General features: G+C 31.3%; 1 protein-coding gene across 1 annotated transcript in view; it reads right to left on the minus strand.

Annotated features, from left to right (window-relative positions):
• Positions 1–21,836, minus strand: part of LOC126878808 (uncharacterized) — a 47,395-nt gene that overhangs the window by 25,103 nt on the left and 456 nt on the right. The gene's annotated exons all lie outside the window — the stretch shown is intronic.

Here is a 21,836-nt window from a genome sequence, read left to right on the forward strand (position 1 = left end):
ATACCTATTCAACGTACCTTACAGGATTGAAATTGGACCATTTGAGCGGTCTCAGGAATGTTATAAAGAAACAATTTTTTGGCTTATAAACAAATAGAACCCCTCAGAAAATATTAGATTTAATTAAATTAAGTTAACGCTGTTGAAAAGGGTACGGCTTCTGTGTCCTTTTCGAAGAAAAACAAATTGAATTGCGAGGAGTGATTCCAGGTATAAATGGTCAAATTTGACCGGCATTTGCGACAGAGTTATAAACAACAGGATTTTAATCTTTGAACCATTAGATACCTTTTAATTCCGGTCCTCTTTGTACATACAAATTTTCATATCTTCAAGACACTTATAACAAAAAAGATTTATGTCACTGTCACCAAATTATTTAATTATTGATAAATAATTACTTCCCTCAAATTTTAGTTGAAAATTAAAGATTTTGTTTGGAAAACCCGAATTTTCCGAGGAAAATTTCCGTCGAAGGAAATTGGAATAAATTATCAATGTACAGAATTAAATTACTGTCAATTTTTATGTGAGTGTTTTGGTTTAAAGTTAAAATTTTCGGAGTTATAGAGCAATAATAAAAAAAAGATTTCGGAGCGCTAATTTGTTTATAAACAAAATAGCACACTTTCTGTGGACTTTGCACAGCTATATTACTAATATAGGAAATCTTAAGATTTGATTTCAGCATGTCCAGCAATAAAATAGCTGGTAATTAATTTTTCTTGTTTTTTACTAATTTTCCCAGATTATTACCTTACATCTTTCATTGAGTTGATGATTCATGTTGTGGACATTCTCAATTATTATTATTTCTAACTTAATACTATTCTATCTAATTCCTCAAAACAAGCAAATTTCAATTAAACCCAGCTATATTATAATACCTTTTGCTTTAGTTTTCCTTGCAAGAAATAAACAAAACACATCTAAACTAAACCTAACCTCGCTTTTGGCCATTCATTCATCTCCGTGTCAAATAATTTCGACAATCGAAATTATAATATCAACACCCTTTTTAAAGTCGCTATTAATTTCGATAGTCGCTATTTCATGACGTCACTTCGTTAGTTCAACTAAAATCCACAAGGCTCGCACAATCGCATTTCAACCGTCGCCATATTGAAAGCGACTTGTTTAGTGTCGAAATTTGATTTAGAATCAGGGCCCATATCTCGCTTAATTTGTATGTAACCGACATTTAACGGTGCTCGTTTTAAAGGCCTTTTCAAACACTACAAAAGGTGTTGGTAGTATTATACACCTAAACCTACCGTTTCTCTGTTACTTCAAGTTAAATACACCAATTTGAGCATGCACCAAAAAACAAACTATTTTCACCTAGGTACCATATCTCTTTTTGTATTGTAAATAGAACATTTACGAAGGAACGAATCTCTTTATTATTTATAATCTAAAAAATGTTTTATATAGTGTTTTTAATTCGATGCGTAGTTTTTAAGGTATTCACAAAAAATCCGTCCGAAAAGGTGTCATTTTTCAATGAAAATGGCCAATTTTCAACTACGCATAACTCAAAAAGTATTGAGTTCTCAAAAAAAAGTATAAACCAGTTTTTGCTTAGAAATAGGTTCTTTAGCCACTTCCGTGCTTATTTTGACCAACAAATTTTCCACCCCCTTGAAGAAGTGGGAACCGCCCCAAGATAAAAGCGCCATAGTATATAGGGTAGACTTTGTTTCTTGAGCTATTCCCTACTTACTGTGAAAATATCAAGTATATCAATGTAGTAGGATGGAATTCGGAGCCAAATACCCTCATTGACTGCCCTACAATAATGCTCTGCTATGATTGCGTGAGAGAGGACACACATAACATTATAGCAAAATTTCTATTTACCGTAACTTTTCGAGTTTTTGAGCTACAGCAATGAATTTTATGTCATTGGAAAGGTAATTTTGCATTCTTTTAAAAAATGTAAAAATATATGGGGCGTATCTAAAAAATTAAGATTTTTTATTCATTTCCGGTTCAACCGGAAGCGATATTTTTATTAAAATTTATTTTGATAATAGATAATAAAGTACAATATATGTCTGCAAAATTTCAAATTTTAGTTTCTATTAAGAAGGAAGTTACGGGCACTCGAATATTTTTTTATAAAAAACTCATAACTACCCTCCTATGGAGAGTTAAGAAATCTGACTAATGTCATTCAATTTACCGATAGGATATCAAAAAATAAAAAAAATTCTTAGAGCCATTTTTGAGAAAATCTAGTTCAAATTTATGTCAAATTTTGACCCCTTAAATATAGGCAACCCGTAACTTTTTCTGAAAAACGATAACATCCTTCTTATAGGCTTATATAACGACTATAACGGCTATATATTGGAAATGTCAAATTCCGTATTTTTATTTACCTATCGATGAGCTTACTTTGAGTTGAATTTCATTCATTTCGGTCAAAATTTGCAAAAATGGGCCCTAAATAACCCCCTATTTCGGCCCCCTTTGAGAGGTTTTTTTTAAAGCTTAGTTTCTCGACAAAATTCTCTTAAACTTACTTATACCGAATTTCATCAAAATCGGTCCGGTAGTTTTTGCTGGGCGGTGGCGACATACGTACGTACATATTTCCGACATGTTTTTTTTATTTGCTTTTTAGACTCAGGGGGACTCAAAACGTCGAAAAAAAGTGAAATCTAAAAAATTTTTTTTTGCACAATCCTATAACTTTATCTATTATACTATACTACGTATATAGTACGATAAAGTAAAAAAAACGAAAAATGTTTCATACCTCGTTCTTCCATTCAAGAATCGTATTTTACATGTTACATACCACCTTCATTCACTAGAATATCTCTTATTAAGCTTTTTAGAGGTACAGTACTTATAAGTGTCATATGATAGTGAAGTTACTACTATATTACAATATTATTATTATTATTATTATTATTATTATAAGTTAAATACCACTTTCATTCACTAGGAAATTCAAAATTTTAAAAATGTGACATACCCCCTTCTTCCACTTAGGTCTTCAATTATTAGTATGAGCCTCAAAATATTCATATCATTTATAAAAATTCGCAAAACTTATTTTCTGAACAATAAAATTTAAACTAATCATTTTGTAATTACAGAATTACATGTAGGTAAATTACCATATTTGTAAGTACCATTGTAATAATCATAATTATTAACGCAATGATATTTTTGGGCTGAAATAGATCGTTATGTAGGTGCTTTTAAAAAAACTAGAAACAAGCATTCACATGATACTACATTCTTTCACGGTTTTTGCTCTAAACTTTAAAGAACCGCTTGGATTGACATGAAATTTGGCATACGCATAGCTTACATGTCAAAGAAAAAAAGTGATATTGTGCCGATGTGTGCTTTTGCCCTGGGGGCGACTTTCACCCCCTCTTGGGGTGAAAAAATATAAGTCCAAAATAAGTCCGGAAATGGATGAACTGACTAATTTCAAGTAATTTTTGTTCTATAGAGCTTCTTAGCCAAGTCAACACTTTTCGAGTTATTTGCGAGTGAATATGTTCATTTTTCAATCAAATAACTACATTTTTAGTCGGTTTTTCGCAAATATCTCAAAATGTAAGTATTTTGTCGAAAAAAATGTTGTTAAAAAAATATAGCGTGTAAAAAAGTAAAAAAAAAGGTGTACGCGTTAAGTCTCTGGACCTCGTAAAAAAAGAGTTATAGCAAACGAAAAATAGATTCATATTCACCAAATTTCAAATAGAATAATTCGAAGTGAAATATCCAAAAAAATTAAGCACTTTTTGGGGAAAACCCATTATAACTTTTTTAAAGTGTTTAAAAAAAGCTTTATTTCTGTTTTTATACAAAGTTTCTAGAATTAAATTTAAGCAATTTACTCTCAAAATAAAGTTGGTCCCTTTTGTTTTGGCAAAAAAAATCGGGAAGACCACCCCCTAATTGCAACTGAAATGAAATTAATCGTTACCGCTCCACAAATTATTTTACTTATGTTGTGTTTATATGATCTGTAAGTTTCATCGTTTCAAAGTGCTTATTTTTGAAAAAAATTGGTTTTAAAGTAAAATTTTTAAAAATTTTTGCTTTTTTTCAAAATAACTTAAAAATTGTTTGAGATATTCACTGGCAAATAACTCGAAAAGTATTGACTTAGTGAAAAAACTCTATAGAACAAAAGTTACTTAAAATTAGTCAGTTTATCTATTCCCGAACTTACTTTGGACGAATATTTTATCACCCCCAAGAGGGGGTGAAAACCACCCCCGGGGCAAAAGCACATATCGGCACAATATCACTTTTTTTCTTTGACCTGTTAGCTATGTGTATGCCAAATTTCATGTCAATCCAAGCGGTCCTTTAAAATTTAGAGGTTTTGCAATATTTTACCGTTAAAGAACGTACCATGAAGTATTACTTACTACATGATTCCACTTAAAATTGTCATACAAAATAGGCCAATCAGTGAGAGCAAGAACAGGATATTACCTACGAATTATATCCTACTGCATGGATTTTAATGAAATTTTGGAAATAGCCTCTACTTATCTCCTAATTCAAAGTCTACCGTATATACTATGGCGCTTTTATCTTGGGGGCGGTTTCCACCCCTTCTCAGTGGTGGAAAATTTTCTGATTAAAATAACTACGGAAGTGGCTAGAGAACCTAATTATAAGCAAAAACTGTTTTATATATTTTTTTGAATACTCAATACTTTTTGAGTTATTAGTGGTTGAAAATAGGTCATTTTCATTGAAACATATAATAACACATTTTCGAACGTTTTTTGCGAATACCTTAAAAACTATGCATCTAACTAAAAAAACTATTTTTGTAGCTGATAAAAAAACAAAGAGCTTCGTTCCTTCATAAACCTGCTAGTTATAATACAAAAAGGGCTACAGTAGGTGGAAAGAGTTTGTTTTTTTTTGTGCATGCTCAAATCCATGAACATGAAATAACAGAGAAACGGTCGATTTTAGTTATATAATGCTACCCTTTTCTATGTTCAAAAAGTTGAACGGGTTTAAAATGAATTGTTTTTGATAAAAATAAGATCAAATTATAGAGCGCATGTAACTTGAAAATAATCGAGATGCAGTAATGAAAAATAAAAACAAAATTATTATCTAGAAAAACCCTACATTTTTGTACCGTATCTTTTTTCGAATTACATGGAGAAAAAGGAAGATTTTTAAGAAAATATAAAAATGCGCTCTGTAATTTGATTTTATTTTTTCAAAAACCATTCATTTTAAACCCTTCCAAATTTTTGAACATAGAAATAACACTATAATAAAAAGTATTGTAGAAGAAAAACGATGTATGTATTTAAATTCTGGTGGATGTGGGGTTAAATAAACTTCTCATTTTTTCTTAAAGAACATTAGTCATCAATTTTTTGCAGCATATCTCGCTTAGTTTGAATGTAATCGACATTTAATATTGATCATTTTAAAAGTCTTTTCAAGCACTATAAAAGGTATTGATAGCATTATACATCTAAAATCGACCGTTTCTCTGTTTTATATAGCTTTTTTAGACAGATGCACGGTTTTTAAGGTATTCGCAAAAAAACCGTCCGAAAAGGTGTCATTTTTCAATGAAAATTGCCAATTTTCAACCACAAATAACTCAAAAAGTATTGAGTTTTCAAAAAAAAATTATAGAACAGTTTTTGATTACAATTAGGTTCTATAGCCAGTTCCGTGGTTATTTTGACCAAAAAATTTTCCACCCCCTTGAAGGGGTGGGAGTGGGAACCGCCCCAAGGTAAAAGCGCCATAGTATATAGGGTAAACTTTGTTTCTTGAGCTATTCCCCACATAGGCGTAACCAGGATGATCCTAAGGGGGGGTTACAACTACCTAAAAGGGGGGGGTTACAACTACTGGAAGGTCTCTGAGGGCTATGGTGTTAAGCGTATAGAGCTCAAAGTACATCCCAATGGGGGGGGGTTACAACCCCCAAACCCCCCCCCCTGGTTACGCCTATGATTCCCCACTTAATGTGAAAATATCAAGTAAATCGATGTAGTAGGATGGAATTCAGAGCCAAATATCCTCATTGACTGCCCAAGTGTTGCTATGCTACATTTAAACATGTTACTACAAGTTCATAAAAATAATAAAGAGGTGATTAGTCCAGTAACCCAAAAATGTATTAAGTTACATATTCTAGTGTAGTCACTAAATGTCTATATGAACTATTATCTCCGATTTCGTTGAACTTCCATCGATGTTCATGAAAATTCGTGAGTGACTAGAAGATACATCTTCTTCTCTTTATCATAATCCTTAGTGCCCTTCAGGGCGTCGGATTAGAAAATACCTCAAGGAACAAAAGTAACATGGTGCCAGCTTGCGGTTTTGCCCTAGTGATATCCTTCTCGGGGGTGATCATCCTTCTCTAGTGATCACTAGTGATATCCTTCTCGGGGGATATCCTTCTCTAGTGATCCCCCTTCTCGGGGGATGAAAATTATTTTTATTAAAAATAACCCCATAAATGGTTACAGGGACAACTTCTAAGCAAAATTTGTTATATCAAATTATTTAAAAAAATTAATTCTTTCTGATTTATTAAAGATAAAAAATGCATGTTTTAAGCGTTTTCATAAATAACTAAAAACTATGAAATACCTTAGTTGAAAAACATTTTCTGAATTCAGTTGTAGATAACTGAATGTATATTTTTTTCGGCGAGTACTCTAATCTAAATATCCAAGCTTAAATAACGGGAAAACAATGCATTTTATAACATATACTTACTAAACATTATTTGTCAAAGTATTTAGTATCTATCAAATGAGCTCCCGAAGAAGTTGATAGCGTTAAAATTTAGGCTTCAATTTTTTTTTTAAATGTATGCTCCAAAAATTTAAAAAAAAATGTTATTGTTTTATTTTAGAGTAACTCCGTTAATTTTTATGAAATCATGTTCATCTAAAAACCATTTGAAAGGTAATTTCAAGGGCTATAAAATCGTATTAAATTTAATCTTTTAAATTCCTTATTTTTTTTTAATAAAAGGGTAAAAGGACCCATTTACATGGTTCTCGCAGTAAAATTTAGACTTTAAACATTTCTATTTGGGTTATTTTTTAGCCTACAAAAATAATAAAAAAATTAAATATTTGTTAAAGAAAAAATCAAAATTTGGGTTTGTATAATTTTTTACATATACATATATAAAGTATTTTTGTTATTGGAGTTATTATCAAGAGGTAATAAAATTACAAAAATTTGAATTTTTTTAAATCATATTCTTTTCAAAAATAAACATTTCTAAACCGCTTAAAATTTTGAGATCGTTACTTATGCTAAAATACAGAAAGTCTTATATAGACCAGGGCGCATCTGTAAAAATACTAGTACATTTGGACGTTGAGAGGTGACTCAAATTTTTTTGCAGAAATTGCTTGAAAATATCTCAAATAATAATATTTGAGTTATCCTCCCTCTCAAGAAGGTCCGGAACATTGTTTAAATAATCAAAATGTCAAAAAATGAAGGAAAAATTCGATTTTTTTCTTCGATTTTTGATTATAACCTTAAAAGTATTCATTTCCGAGAAAAATTGTACTGACATAAAAGTTGCGTAATTATATTTCCTACGATATAAAATTGGTTAAAAATTTAAAAAATAGTCACCCTTGTTGCAAAACAGCAATAATTGCAAAAAAAACATACAAAAACATGTATTCGCATTTTACGTTTTTCAACCATTCATGCTAAACTTAGGACCTTCACATTTCACCCATAGAAACTTTATGATACAGTAAAACAATACTGTAAATTTCATTAAGATCGATTCAATAGATTTTGCAAAATAAATTTTGCAATCCAGCTTTCGCAAAAAAAATTCATTTTTTCAAAATGTTACAGGACTGAAAATAAAGCAGATATCAAGTTGAAATTTTTTTTTGCATTTAGAAGTGTACTGTACCTTTCATTTAAAATTTGCAAAATTAAAATCGATTAACTACCACGGCGTCAGGATTTTTTTTAAATAAACATTAATTATTGGTGCTACGCGCAGGACAGCGGATAGTTTGCTCTGATTGGATATTCCAATGACCTTTGATAATGATTAATACATTTTAATTTTTATTACATTTATGCATTTATACATTATTGCAAAATAAAAACACATTCTCTGTCTTTTAAAATATCACTTTTTTTAGCAAAAACTTTCTTTGTTCATATATTTTAACTTAGAGAATAAATGTTTATTATTTTTAAAAATATGCAATTGTTTAAACAATATTTCACAAAAAATAATAAAATTAGTTTGATTTTTGTGGAATTAAAATATTAAAATACAACAAAATATAGAGTAAGAAAATAATATATTAGATAAAGATTGGAAGAAATTTTGGTGGAAATCAACTTGTGTGAATCGAACACCGCTGTCCTGCGCGTAGCACCAAAAATTAATGTTTATTTAAAAAATTTCCTGACGCCGTGGTAATTAATCGATTTTAATTTTGCAAATTGGAAATGAAAGTTGCGGTACACTTCTATAAGCAAAAAAAAATTCAACTGGCTATCTGCTTTATTTTCAGTCCTGTAACATTTAAAAAAAATGAATTATTTTTGCGAAAGCTGGATTGCAAAATTTATGTTTCAAAATCTATTAAACCGATCTTAATAAAATTTACAGTGTTGTTTTATTATATCATAAAGTTTTTCAGGGTAAAATATGAAGGTCCTACGTGTAGCATAAATGGTAAAATGCGAATACTTGCTTTTTTTATGGTTTCTTTCGCAATTATTGCTATTTTGCAACAAGGGTGATAATTTTTAAAATGTGTAGCCAATTCTATATTGTAGGAAATTTGAAAAAATGAAGAAAAAAGTCAAATTTTTACTTAATTTTTTTACATTTTAATTATTTAAACAATGTTCCGGACCTTTTTGAGTGGGAGGATAACTCAAATATTATTATTTGAGTTATTTTCAAGCAATTTCTGCAAAAAAATTTGAGTCACCTCTCAACGTCCATCTCAAAACAAATGCGTCCTGGACTAATAGGGATTACTATCAATTTTAATTTTTGTGGAAATAGCGTATGTTTTATTTACCACTTTTTCAAAAAAAAAATTCGAAAGGGATTTTCATCATAACTTGCTAATTTTTATGTTATAACCACGGTTATTAGACTTTACTACGGTTGTCTTGTCCGACGGTGGTGGGGAGACTTATATTTTTGATTTTACGTCACAAGAATACACAATCCCATATTTTTAAATTATTTTCGATCATTGATTGTATGTTATTGTGTATCTGTATATATGTATTATTTGTGTTATTATTAAATAATAAGGCAAATAATACACATTTTATCTTATACCGGGTGGTGAATCGTAAAACATTCTGTATATGTATTTGGCACCTAGGAGTTTTCTATTGGTTCTTTGCTGCATGCGGTCATATTTCAACCAATACGCGGCGAGGTGCCAAACGCATATACGGAATGTTATTCGGTGCGAAATTCATATACGGAATGTTAAATATTCGTAGACCGAAAAAGACAATTTTCATTGGAGTCAGTTAAAAGGAGATTGATTAAAATACTTGTTTATGTATTATTAAATAAAAATAAAACAATAATTAATTATAGTATTTGGAATATTATTTGGTGCGAAATTCATTTGCGGAATGTTAAATATTCGTAGACTAAAAAAGACGACTTTTTATTAAGTCGTCTTAATAAAAATGGTATGGTATAGATTTGAGAGACTTTATTATTAATTTCTTTATTTGACTATTTCGCTTTCGCAGAATTTTTAATGACTTGCACGTGCTGTATAGTATATGTTTAGATTTATGTTTCAGCTATTCAATTCTGTTATTTCTGTTGTTAGGGCTGTGTGCTACGTGCTATCAGACGAAAATAGTCGCCTTTTTTTATCTACTAACATTTAACATTCTGTATATGAATTTCGCACCAAATAACATTCCATATGCTATACTTGTTTTATTTTTATTTAAGGTACAAGTACACTTTAGAAGACCAAAAATAAGCATTTTTCAAGATTTTTGTTCCCAGAACCTTTATTAAAAATGAACTTAAAACTTTTTATATGGTAATACACACACCGGCAAAATCAGCCGAACACCTTAAAAATGGGACATGTTTGATGTCTCGAATTTCCTAAACCTGTTGTCCGATTTGAGTGATTCTTTTAGTTTGTTATAGCCTTATTATTTAAGAATATTGGTGTAATAATATTTTTGCTAGACAGGTAAATGTCATTTTATACCGGGTGTAACAATCATACTGTGTTTTTTTCTTAAATTTCGGAACACCCTGTGAAATATTCTAGCATATATAAAATATTGAAATTAAAACTCAATTATAGCCTTAGGCTTTCTTAACATTTTCTGATTTGATTCATTTACTTATGTTAGAAAATAAAAAAGTTATGGGCTTTAACAACTAGCCATGTTTTTCATCAATAAATCCTCATAGTAGGGGAGGAAAGTATGCTAAATTTGCAGTTACTCGAGCGTTATGGGGACCTATTGGATTGTAAAGAGTGGGTGCTAAAACCAAAAAAGTTAAGATAAGTTTTCCATACAGTGTGGGACTCTCCATTTTTTAATTTAATTTTCCATTTACACCAATCGTTTTTTCCGATTATAGCGCCATCTATCCAAAATTGGAAAAAATATTGCGAATAAATCAAGAATCCCAATCTGCAATAAAAATTGGGGGCTCCTATTTAACATTTTAAAGTAAGACCCCACCCCACCTCCGTGGGGGGTCGTGTTTAGTGCCATTCGATAGATTTTTGGAAACTATTGAATACGTGTATTTTGCTGGTTTACGAGCTGATGTTCATTTCGCGAAATATCGTATTTAAAATTTTTAATTTACCCCCCACCCCTCTCCTGTTTAGTATTATTCGATAGATTTTTGAAAAATATTGAACACAATATTTTTTAGTTTTTCTATCTGACGTTTATTTCGCGAAATATTCGCTTTTTTTAACTTTGCCCATTTTCTTAGGCCCCGCTCAAATCGTCGGATTTTTGACATATACACTATTTTGCATGTACTTAACTTACCTTATCTTAATGTGACGATTTCGAGTTTTTTTAAGAATAGATTTTTTTTTCGGTCCCAGCTTAATGAATTCCTCGGTGTTAAGAACCAATATATGGGATAGATACATTATATGGGTAATATATGGGATAGGGTACAAGGTTTCTCCCCATGTGATAATCTGACGCGCTCGAGTAACTGCAAAAATCCCCGCTTGTGCTCCCCTATTTACCATCAATATCTGCTTAGTTTAATAAACAAGCCTAAAGTAACTCAATAGATGTATTAAATAAATAAATTACTAAGCGATGTAAGCGATGTCACAATGACGACCTCCCGTGGATTTCAGCTGAACTAGCTTCGAGGGGGATTTTAATGTCAAACGCTGAGCGCACATGCATTTGGATCAAGTACGTAATATTCAGTATTTATTTTTGCATGTTTTTTAGAAATTTTATATACAACATCGACGAAAAATGAATATCAGATCGAAAAACTGCAAAATACACGTATTCAATATTTTTGAAAAATCTATCGAATGGCACCAAACACGAACCCCCACGCAGGTGAGGGTGGGGTATTTAATTTAAAATCTTAAATAGGAGCCCCAATTTTTATTGCAGATTTGGAGTCTTTACGTAAAAATAAGCAACTTTTATTTGACACATTTTTTCGAATTTTATGGAGAGATCGCGCTAAATGAAAAAAAAAACGATTGTTTCAAATGGAAAATTAAATTAAAAAATGAAAAGTCCCCCACTATATGGAAAACTTAACTAAACTTTTTTCTGGTTTTAGCACATACTCTTCACAATCCAATAGGTCCCCATAACGCTCGAGTAACTGCAAATTTAGCATACTTTCCTCCCCTACTATGAGGATTTGTTGATGAAAAACATGGATAGTTGTTAACGCACATAACTTTTTTATTATTCCACAGAATTAAATGAATCTAAAAGGAAAATGTTAAGAACGCCTGACACTACAATCGAGTTTTAATTTTCGAGAATATTCCACAGGGTGTTCCAAACTTTAAGAAAAAAACACAGTATGATTGGTACACCCGGTATAAAATAATATTTACCTGTCTAGCAACATTATCACAACGATAATCTAAATAATAAGGCTATAACATACTAAAATAATCACTCAAATCGGACCACTGGTTTAGAATAGAATAGAATGGAAATATGCTTTATTGTCACTGAAAATTTGTACAATTTTATGGACAAAGCTTACATACAGTCAAAAGAAAAATAATATCAACAACAAATAACAACTACAATTTAATAAAATTAGATAAATCGTCAATATACAGTAAATAAGATATAAAACCAAAGACAAAAACAATTAATTGCAAAATTTATATACATTGCAAATTGAAAATTGGAACATACTTACAACAAATAAAATACAACATTAGGAATTGACAGTTTAAGCTACTGCGTATGAAACCCAATTTTCTTAGTTATTCATTAACAAATTCTTCTATTGAATAATATGGTCTTTTAGATAGAGAGGCTTTTGTCAGTTTACGGAATTTTGGGAAAGATGTTGCAGATTTAAATTGTAAAGGCAGATGGTTGTAAAGTTTTTTTGCGGAATATAATAGAGATTTCTTTACTAACTCAGTGCATGGGATCGGTAAACAAATATCAAAGATTGAATTTCTGGTGGAGTAAAGATGATTGGGCCGTGCTGGAAAGGCATGAAGGTGTTTACGAATTACACAAACCGTTTCTAGAATATATAAAGATGCAAGTGTTCAAATTCCGTGATTCCTGAAGTAACTTCTGCAATGTGTAGATCTTCTGAGGCCAAACAGATACCTTATTGCTCCTTTTTGAAATTTAAAAATAACATCAAATTGAGCAGCTGTACTAGAACCCCAAAAAGGAAGACCATATCGAAGATGAGACTCGAATAACGAAAAATATGTTATTTTAGAAGATGCTAAATTGAGTTCCCTTGAGACAGATCTTATTGCATAGCAAGCTGAGGCGAGTTTCTTACTTAACGAATCGATATGAAGGGACCATTTGAGGTTGCTGTCTAAAAAAATACCAAGAAATTTTACAGAATCAACGGTACTGATCTGGCTGTTATTAAGAGGCAAAGGTTGAAGAGCTCCTTTATAGGATAATGCTACTGTTTTATCTACATTAAAAGAGAGTAAATTAGAGTCCGACCAGGTCTTTATCGTCAGTAGATCCGAAGTTATAGTTTCATGAAGAGATGCTATAGTTGAGTTGCTCCAAGTGATACTGGTATCATCAGCAAAAAGAAAAATTTTCCCATCGATTTTTAAATTAGTGATGGCATTTATAAAGATAAGGAACAGAAGAGGACCCAATACTGAACCTTGCGGTACTCCACATACAATGTTTTTGAGACTGAGTCAGTATCATTTGCTCTAACTATGTAGTTGTTTCCTATTATTCAAGTAGGATTGGAACCAATTCAAAGAAATACCTCTAATTCCATAGAAATTTAGTTTTTTAATCAAGATGTCGTGATTTACACAATCAAAAGCTTTGGCATAGTCACAGAAAACAGTGGCAGTATAAAGATTATTGTTTAGTGCTTAACGACGTTCTACACCTTCGGCAAAGAATTAAGGATTTGCATGAAATTTTAGTATGTTATAGTTTACTTCAAAAAACTAAGACTTGATTTTTTAAAAATTGTTTTACCGTGCCGTTTAATTACTATTAAGGGTCAAAGTTAAATTTTAACATGGGCTCTTATGGGAATTCTTAAAAAGTTAATAACTTTTGACCCAAATTTACGATTTTTAATTATTTGTGCTTAAATTAAAGGTTTTTTTGTAAGGAATAACATATTAAAAAATGAGGATTGTTTACCGTACCATTTATTTTTAATTTATTGATTATAATTAATTCCGTAATTTTCTCCGTAATTTCCGTAATTTATTATAATTTATTTTTATAAAGTATTCAATACTGAAACATATGATTTGAGTATTCTGCTATAAATGCATTGTTACCAACTTTCGCTTGCATATAAGTTTCCCCCCTTTACTCTGAGAGGTATACCCCTCAACGAAGGTGTAGAACGTCGTTAATAAACCTCATGTAGTACAGAAAACATGGCATCATTGGTACATTTATTAGTTAAAAAGCCGAATTGATTTTGAGATAAAATGTTGTTATCAACGATAAAGGACATAAGTCGAGTTTTAATGACTCTCTCAATAATTTTGGAGAGTACCGGTAGCAAGGCAATAGGTCTATAGTTGCAGGCATTAGATTTTTCGCCACCCTTATGAAGAGGAATAATAATGGCTGTCTTTAGGCAGTCTGGAAATTTACCTTTTTCAAAGGAATCATTAATTAGTGAGACGAGGATTTCCAAGACATTTTCTGTGAGATTAGAGAAAATGTTTATAGATAGTCCATCAGTACTACAGGATGATCTGCTTTTGATACTATTGATTGTTTGGGTCAGTTCAGAGTTATCGACTGGTTTTAAAAATAATGAATTCGAGACCTTTCTTGAATTAGGGAGATAGGAAATGGGATCTTTTTGCGGCAAAATAGTTGATGTTATATTTTTACTCACATTAACAAAGTAATCGTTTAGACTTTCAGGATTTGGAAGGGAAAATGATTGAGCTGTGTGAGTTTTATTTCGAAGATCGTTTATTATAGACCAGGTTTCTTTTGCAACACTTTTAGAGCTTCCCAGACGATTTTGATAATAGGCTTTTTTAGCTGATTTGACAAGTTTTAGATATGTTGTCCTGTACTTCGTGATATATTCAGTGACAGAAACATTGGTAGTAAATTTCTTGATGTATAGAAGTGAACGCATATTCTTGGCTGATATGCGGATATCTTTCGTAACCCACGGTTTTCGATGTTTTGGCTTAATAGGAATTAAAGGAAATGCCTTATTGAAGATGCGGATAAGCTTATCTAGAAAAACACTGAAATTATAGTCCACGTCCATAGAAGGAAACTGCCACTCAGAAGTTAAGCATCAATTTTGGAATTAACGAAAATTCTGGGCGGAAAAAACCCTACCTAAACGTCTGGGTTTTGAGGAGGGTTTGCTGAAGATGTTAAACTTCGTATACACTGCTTCATGATCAGATAGTCCCGCATTAATAACTGTAGAGCAGACATCAAGGGGTGAGAAATCTGAGACAATATAATCGATTATGGTAGATGTAGTTTTTGTAATCCTTGTAGGAGAATTAACGTGCATTGAGAGACCATACGATTCAAATATGTTGACCAGGGACACTTGGGTAGCACAAGCAGCAGCATAATTAATGTTAAAGTCACCGCATAGAATTTTTCTGTTTTTATGAGGCAGGTCATCTAAAAAATTTAGCAGGTTCTGAAAAAATAGTTCCACGGTAGAGTCAGGTGATCTATAAATGCCAATAATGTAAAGATTAAGATTTTTATTATAAACTAAGGAAAACTCAAAGACTTAACAAAAAGTCGTATTTTGTTACCGGAGAAAAATCATTATTTCTAGAGAGAATTAGGGTGCCTCCATGAGCCGAACTTGGACGATCATACCTGGCAATTGTGGTATATTTTTCTACAAAAAAGGCTCGTTGACTTCAAGCCAGTGCTCTGTAACCGCAACTATCGGGGGAAATCCTAATTCCTCCAGAAACAAAAATAATTCATCAGTTTTATTTCTTATAGAACGAATATTAATCAGAACCATGCCAAAGTTGTCATCACTAAAATAATTTGAGGTTTCTAGTCCCTCAGAACACGTCGTGTTGTTTAAAAATTTCGCTTTGGAGAGCCAGTGGAATAATAACTTCGGTGGCATTCCCTTGACTTTTGTAGGTGTATAATTCTTTCCGAACTGAGGTAGGACCTATAAGCGGCAAGATCAGCTTCCACTTCAGCTGGACCAATTCCGTAGGCATGGTTAAATTCGAGAAGAACTTTTCGTAGTTCTTCGGTCTTAGTAGGTAGTCCTTCGGAAGCCAAAAAGAGTTTTACGCTGGTGTTGGTGTATCCATCATAAAATACAGAAGAAGGCTGGTCGTGAAGAAAAGCAAGATGTAGTTTAATTGCTTTTAAGATATCCGGTTCCCTTAATCTTGCAAGAAGGTATCGACTGTTCGAGTTATTAGTTAGTCTAACTCTTGGTGGTGTTAAAGGATCCAAATTTATGGATGGTTCCAAAGTATCTTTCTTAATAAAATTGATATGGGAACGGAAAGGCTCTTTGGATTTGCAAACTGTGATGGCCTGCTTGTCTGTAAATATATTTGTGTTTTCAACTTCATTTTTGTTGTTGCTTGGAATGGTAATTGGATTTTCCAAGCTAACCGGGCATCTGATGTACTTCGGATTCATATTTTGTTCAGATGAAGTCTTTGGTTCAGAGTATGATGATTCTGTGGACCATTTAATGTTGACACCAGGTGGCCAAATTTCCTTATTAAATAATAAGTCGATGAACGTTTTTGATTTTATGCCTATTTTGAATGAGGAACCAGTTGGAGCTGGTTGAGGAACGAGTTGGAGAACCAGGAATATATTCCTTAATATTTAGCTTCTCTTTAATGTAGTGAACTACTTGAATAGGGGTGTAAATTGGGGTTAAGTTGCTAATAACGACAAAGTGACATCTATCTTCTGCAATTTTTGATTTTTTGACTGGACCAGCTTCGAAATGAGTGTCTTCAGTTTGGGTACCTGTAGTGGCATATACTATGTTTCTCTTCACTACCTCTTTCTTCGTTGGTATAGCAGGTACTTTGTTTGAAAGGTTACTCATTTGATTTGATATTTCACTTATGTTTGAAGAGAGCCTCTCTACCCCCAATTTTATCTCAGATGAATTTGAATCTTGGACTTGGACTTTAATTGTGTCAGTGGAACAGCCGAAAAAAACTGACGATATATTGAAGATATCTTGTTCCATCTTCCTTATCGATTTTAAAAGATATTCAGGATTTAGCAGGTTATTTAATTTGTGGATCTCGTCAATTTTTTTTGTCAGATAGTCTAATTTGCCGTCATTTTTGGTTAATAAATCATATGTCTCGATGAAAATTGGCAAATTATCATTCGAGTTTTTTTGTGACTTAAATTAAGGCGTCAAAATTCTCTTGTGGTATTTGATTTTTTGATAAATCGTTTTTTTTTTTTTATTTAAATATCTGAGGCTAGGAGACTCACATAAAGAACAGAAGAATCTTAAATGACAGTTTTTTGGGTCCAGTAGAGTTTTTGCCGTTGGTTTGTTGAGAGTAGAACATTTGAGGCAAAAATACCGTTTGCAATCCCCATGGCAACGTAAAATATATTTTTCGTTTTGGGAAAATTCAGCTAAGCAAATTTCACAATTATTATTGTACGCCATGGTGTCAAGGTTAAATATACAAATATTTACCTTTAGAAAATTCAAGACATCAAACATGTCCCATTTTTAAAGTGTTCGGGTAATTTTGCCGGTGTGTGTATCTAACTCTTAGAGAATACAGAAAATATATCTTTTTTCATTTATGTAGGTACACCAATATTGTAGAGGGCGCCAAAGTCGAGGCCTCGAAAAAAAGTAGTTCAGATGACGGACAGTTAATCTCAGGATTGGGATCTCTGAAAAAAAAAATCGTACGGCATTTGAAAAAGGAAAGTTTCTTACGTGACAATTTACCACCGTTAGTAAAAAATTCCTCAAAAAAAAAAGATTTTACGAAAATTTGAAAAATTTTTGTGAAAAAATCGCCCGTTTTTCTTCAGTTCTTCATGGTTAAAAAATATTTATTTTTTATTTTTTGGTCAAATTGTGGTAAATTGTCACGTAAGAAACCTTCCTTTTTCAAATGCAGTACGATTTTTTTATTTCAGATATACCAATCCTGAGATTAACTGTCCGCCATCATTTTTCGAGCCTTCGACTTTTGCGCGCTCTACAATATTAGTGTATGTGGATAAATGAAAAAAGATATATTTTTTGTACTCTCTAAGAGTTAAGGCTGTATGACACTATGCATTTTCTTGTATCATTTCTAATATCGTTTCTGATATGTCAAAAAAATGTATAGTGTCATACACAGATACAAGAAACGATATCAGAAACGATACAAGAATTTGTGTCAGGCACAGATTCTTGTACAATAACTGCGCCAATTTCTGCGCAAAGAGCAAAAACGTAAAACCTGCTGGTAAAACTTCTAAATGTCATAATGGCGGCTGAAAATGAGATCATATGATTTATGTCTTGATGAATTTATTTGTGTTTTGTAGGTATTATTTATATATATTTTATTGATACTTAATATACCGTTTGGTATGGACTACTGTTCTACTAATAACCATATATTTAGAATAACTTTGGGTTTCATATTGCATAATTTTTTAATAGAGGAAAATACAATAGTTCCAATTTGGATCAAACTGAAGATAATTATAATGCAAATATTTTAGCACAAATATCAAAACAAAATAAAAAACACAAATAATCAACAGTCAACGTAAAAATTCTAGTTATTATAACATTAAAATATTTGTTTTTAAAAGTTTATAAATTTTATAAAATCCTTAAAATCAGCTGTAGACGCAGTACTACCATACCAATGTAACGTGACAGGGTGACAAACAAAATTTCGACCAATCACGTGCCGAATTTCATACAGTTTTCGATACAAGAACTTGCATAGTGTCATACAGGGCACAAATGTACGTACAAGAAATGATACAAGAAAATGTATACAAGAAACGATATTAGAAATGATACAAGAAAATGCATAGTGTCATACAGCCTTTAGATATTAATATGAAAAAAGTTTTATGTTCATTTTTAATAAAGGTTCTGAGAAAAAAATTCTTGAAAAAAATGATTATTTTTGGTCTTCTAAAGTGTACTAGTACCTTAACAAAAGTACCTTACATTAACAAAATATTTTAAAATCAGTCTTCTTTAACTGACTTAATAAAAAGTCGTTTTTTTTTTAGTTTTAAAATCAATCTCCTTTTAACTGACTAATAAAAAGTTATCTTTTTCCGTCTACGAATATTTAACATTCTGTATATGAATTTCGCACCGAATAACATTCCGTATATGCATTTGGCACCTCGCCGCGTATTGGTTGAAATATGACCGCGTGCCGCAAGGAACCAATAGAAAACTTCTAGGTGCCAAATACATATACGGAATGTTTAGATGCAAACGGGCCATAGGAAACTCAATGTAAAATTCTAAACTGTTGAATTCCTGCTTCCATTATTTTACATCAAAAGTCATGAGAGAATATTTGTAGAGAATTGAAATCTGTATTAACATCAAAAATTAAAATTGTTCTACGATTTAAACGCATTCCAAAATTTTGAAAAATATAATACATTTGCCACAGTGCTGGGTATGTGTGTAAAAGTTAGGCCACACGTTACTATTTAACTAACAGTGCTCACACCATTGACGGAATAAAAAATATTTATTATTAATACTTTCTCTGCAACTGAGGGTATCTTATCAACTGTATTGTTTTTAAACAATAAATGATAAAATAAAAATATTGACAGTTCAAAAATGTGAAAATAATAACTTCATTGTGACACATTATTGCACTGTGTGTGGCCTAATTTTGGGCTGAAAAACTGAAAAATGTATTACATTTTTACAAAATTTTGTAATATGTTTAATTAGTAGAACAATTTTAGAACATATGTTTTCAATACAGATTTCAATCCTCTACAAATAGTTTCTAATGTCTTTTGATGTAAAATAATTAGGGAAGCAGGAATTCAACAGTTTAGAATTTTACATAGAGTTTCCTATGCCCCGTTTTCCAATTCACCACCCAGTATATCCTAGTTTACTTATATTTTTGTATTTGTAATTTTAGTGTTGTTTCCCGTAAAAACTTATTTTGAATTATTCATGAAAGTTGTAGATCGTACCTATTGTAGGAGTTTAAAAAAGAATATATATTTATAAGGTAGGTTAAAAGAGAAGTGTGATATTTAATTTCAAATATTTCATTCAAAAGAAACTGCTTGTTTATTCTAAGGGGCTTTCCACCCTCAGTAATAATGTAATCTTTCATTCTGCGTTTAAATTTTTTAAAAATACCTATTAGTTTTCTCAGGATTCGAAAAAAATCATATTAAGATTCAAATTACAGTATACTCGTGACGTAATCGCACCCTTAATGTTCATTGGTTAGTCGATCTGGGCAACCGTAGTAATGTCTAAGAACCGTGGCTATCAACTACTTCTGGCACTTATTTAATTGACATTTCTGAGTACTTTGACAAATGTTTGGTAAGTATATTTTAAAAAATGCATAGCTGTAAGTGTATGAGTACTCAAATATTTAGATTTGAGTATTTGCTGAAAAAAATATACATTCTCACTTTGAATTAATAGTAAAATCATTTTAATAATTTATTAATAGTTTTAATAATTTATTATTGTTGAGGTGTAACTTGTAAAAGACTTGTTGTGTGTAAAACTTGTAAAGGGATGCCGTAAATAAATAAATAAATAAATAAATAAATAAATAAATAAATAAAAGGTTTTTGAAGTACGGAATTTATTCAATTTTTTATTATCTTTAACTTTGGTAATATTTTTTTTGTAGAAACATACAGTTTTTGAGTTATTTATGAAAAATTGGTTCCTCTAACGATTTATGGGGTTATTTTTAATAAAATAATTTTCACCCACGAGAAGGGGTGGCATCCACCCCCAGGGTAAAAGCGCAAATTGACACCATGTCACTTTTGTTTCTTGAAGTATGAAAAGGCCTCGTGTAATGGAAGTACTGATGAAGGAAATAAAAAAGAGAACTTATCACATTTTAATATCTGCTCCATCTCCTTATCTTAAGTCTTTATTTAAATTATTAGAGTTACTTTTATTTAGAGTTATTTAGATGGAGCTAAACCATTTTAGCTGTTGAGTCTTTATGTAGTGAATGCTTCACCTGGGTTCTAATAAGTTACTTGTTACTAAATTACCTTAATTCTCCTTCTTGAGTTTTCTTTGGTTCTAATAGTCCTGTTGAGAATCTGTCTTTATACTGTTCTTATGTTTCTTTACCTGTTAGTTAGGCACACTGTTTGTGCTGCATAGGAGCATTATGCATTAACTCTTTCGCTGCGGATGACATCGAAAGATGTCATTTGTTTTTTAAAGTCACATGCAGATGGCATCTTTCGACACCATTGGCACGGACAAATAGTAGTATATCGTCAGCCTCAAGTAAACGACATATTTTGTGTCATCCGCACTGAAAGGGTTAATGCTCTTATGTTTAAGTTTGGTGTATTTCCAAGTATGTTCTATTGTTCATATGTTTACTTATTTATTTCTTTAGAGAGAGTTTTGAATGCTTTTTTTAAATGTTGTTTCTTGTATTATTTAATGTCTTCTTATCTGTTTGTGTATTTAATTTGCAAATTCCTGTTTTTTTAATTGCTCCTTCTAGTAGGAAGTAATCATTCACCTAGTTCTATTGATGTTTTCAGGTGTAAAATGCTAAAAATAGGCATAGATATTGTGACACTTCTTGATATTTCTTGCTGTTGACTAAACTGAGGGTTCCTGGTCCCTGGAAGTAGGAGAGGAACACCAAAGATGACCTGGGGAAAACACTTAGGCAGGACATGTTGGTAAAGGGGATTGATATTGGTATGACTATGTCTCAAGATAGAAATTAAGTAGAAATGCAATTAGGAAAACTGACCCTGCATAGGGATAATGCAAAGATGCTGATGATAGACAGATTGTTCCTGTATCATTCAAAGTTCAGAATAATCCCACCATTCTAATTTAAGTATCTACAGAA

This window comes from Diabrotica virgifera, chromosome 1, assembly GCF_917563875.1.
Source record: "Diabrotica virgifera virgifera chromosome 1, PGI_DIABVI_V3a".
NCBI classification, from domain to species: domain Eukaryota; kingdom Metazoa; phylum Arthropoda; class Insecta; order Coleoptera; family Chrysomelidae; genus Diabrotica; species Diabrotica virgifera.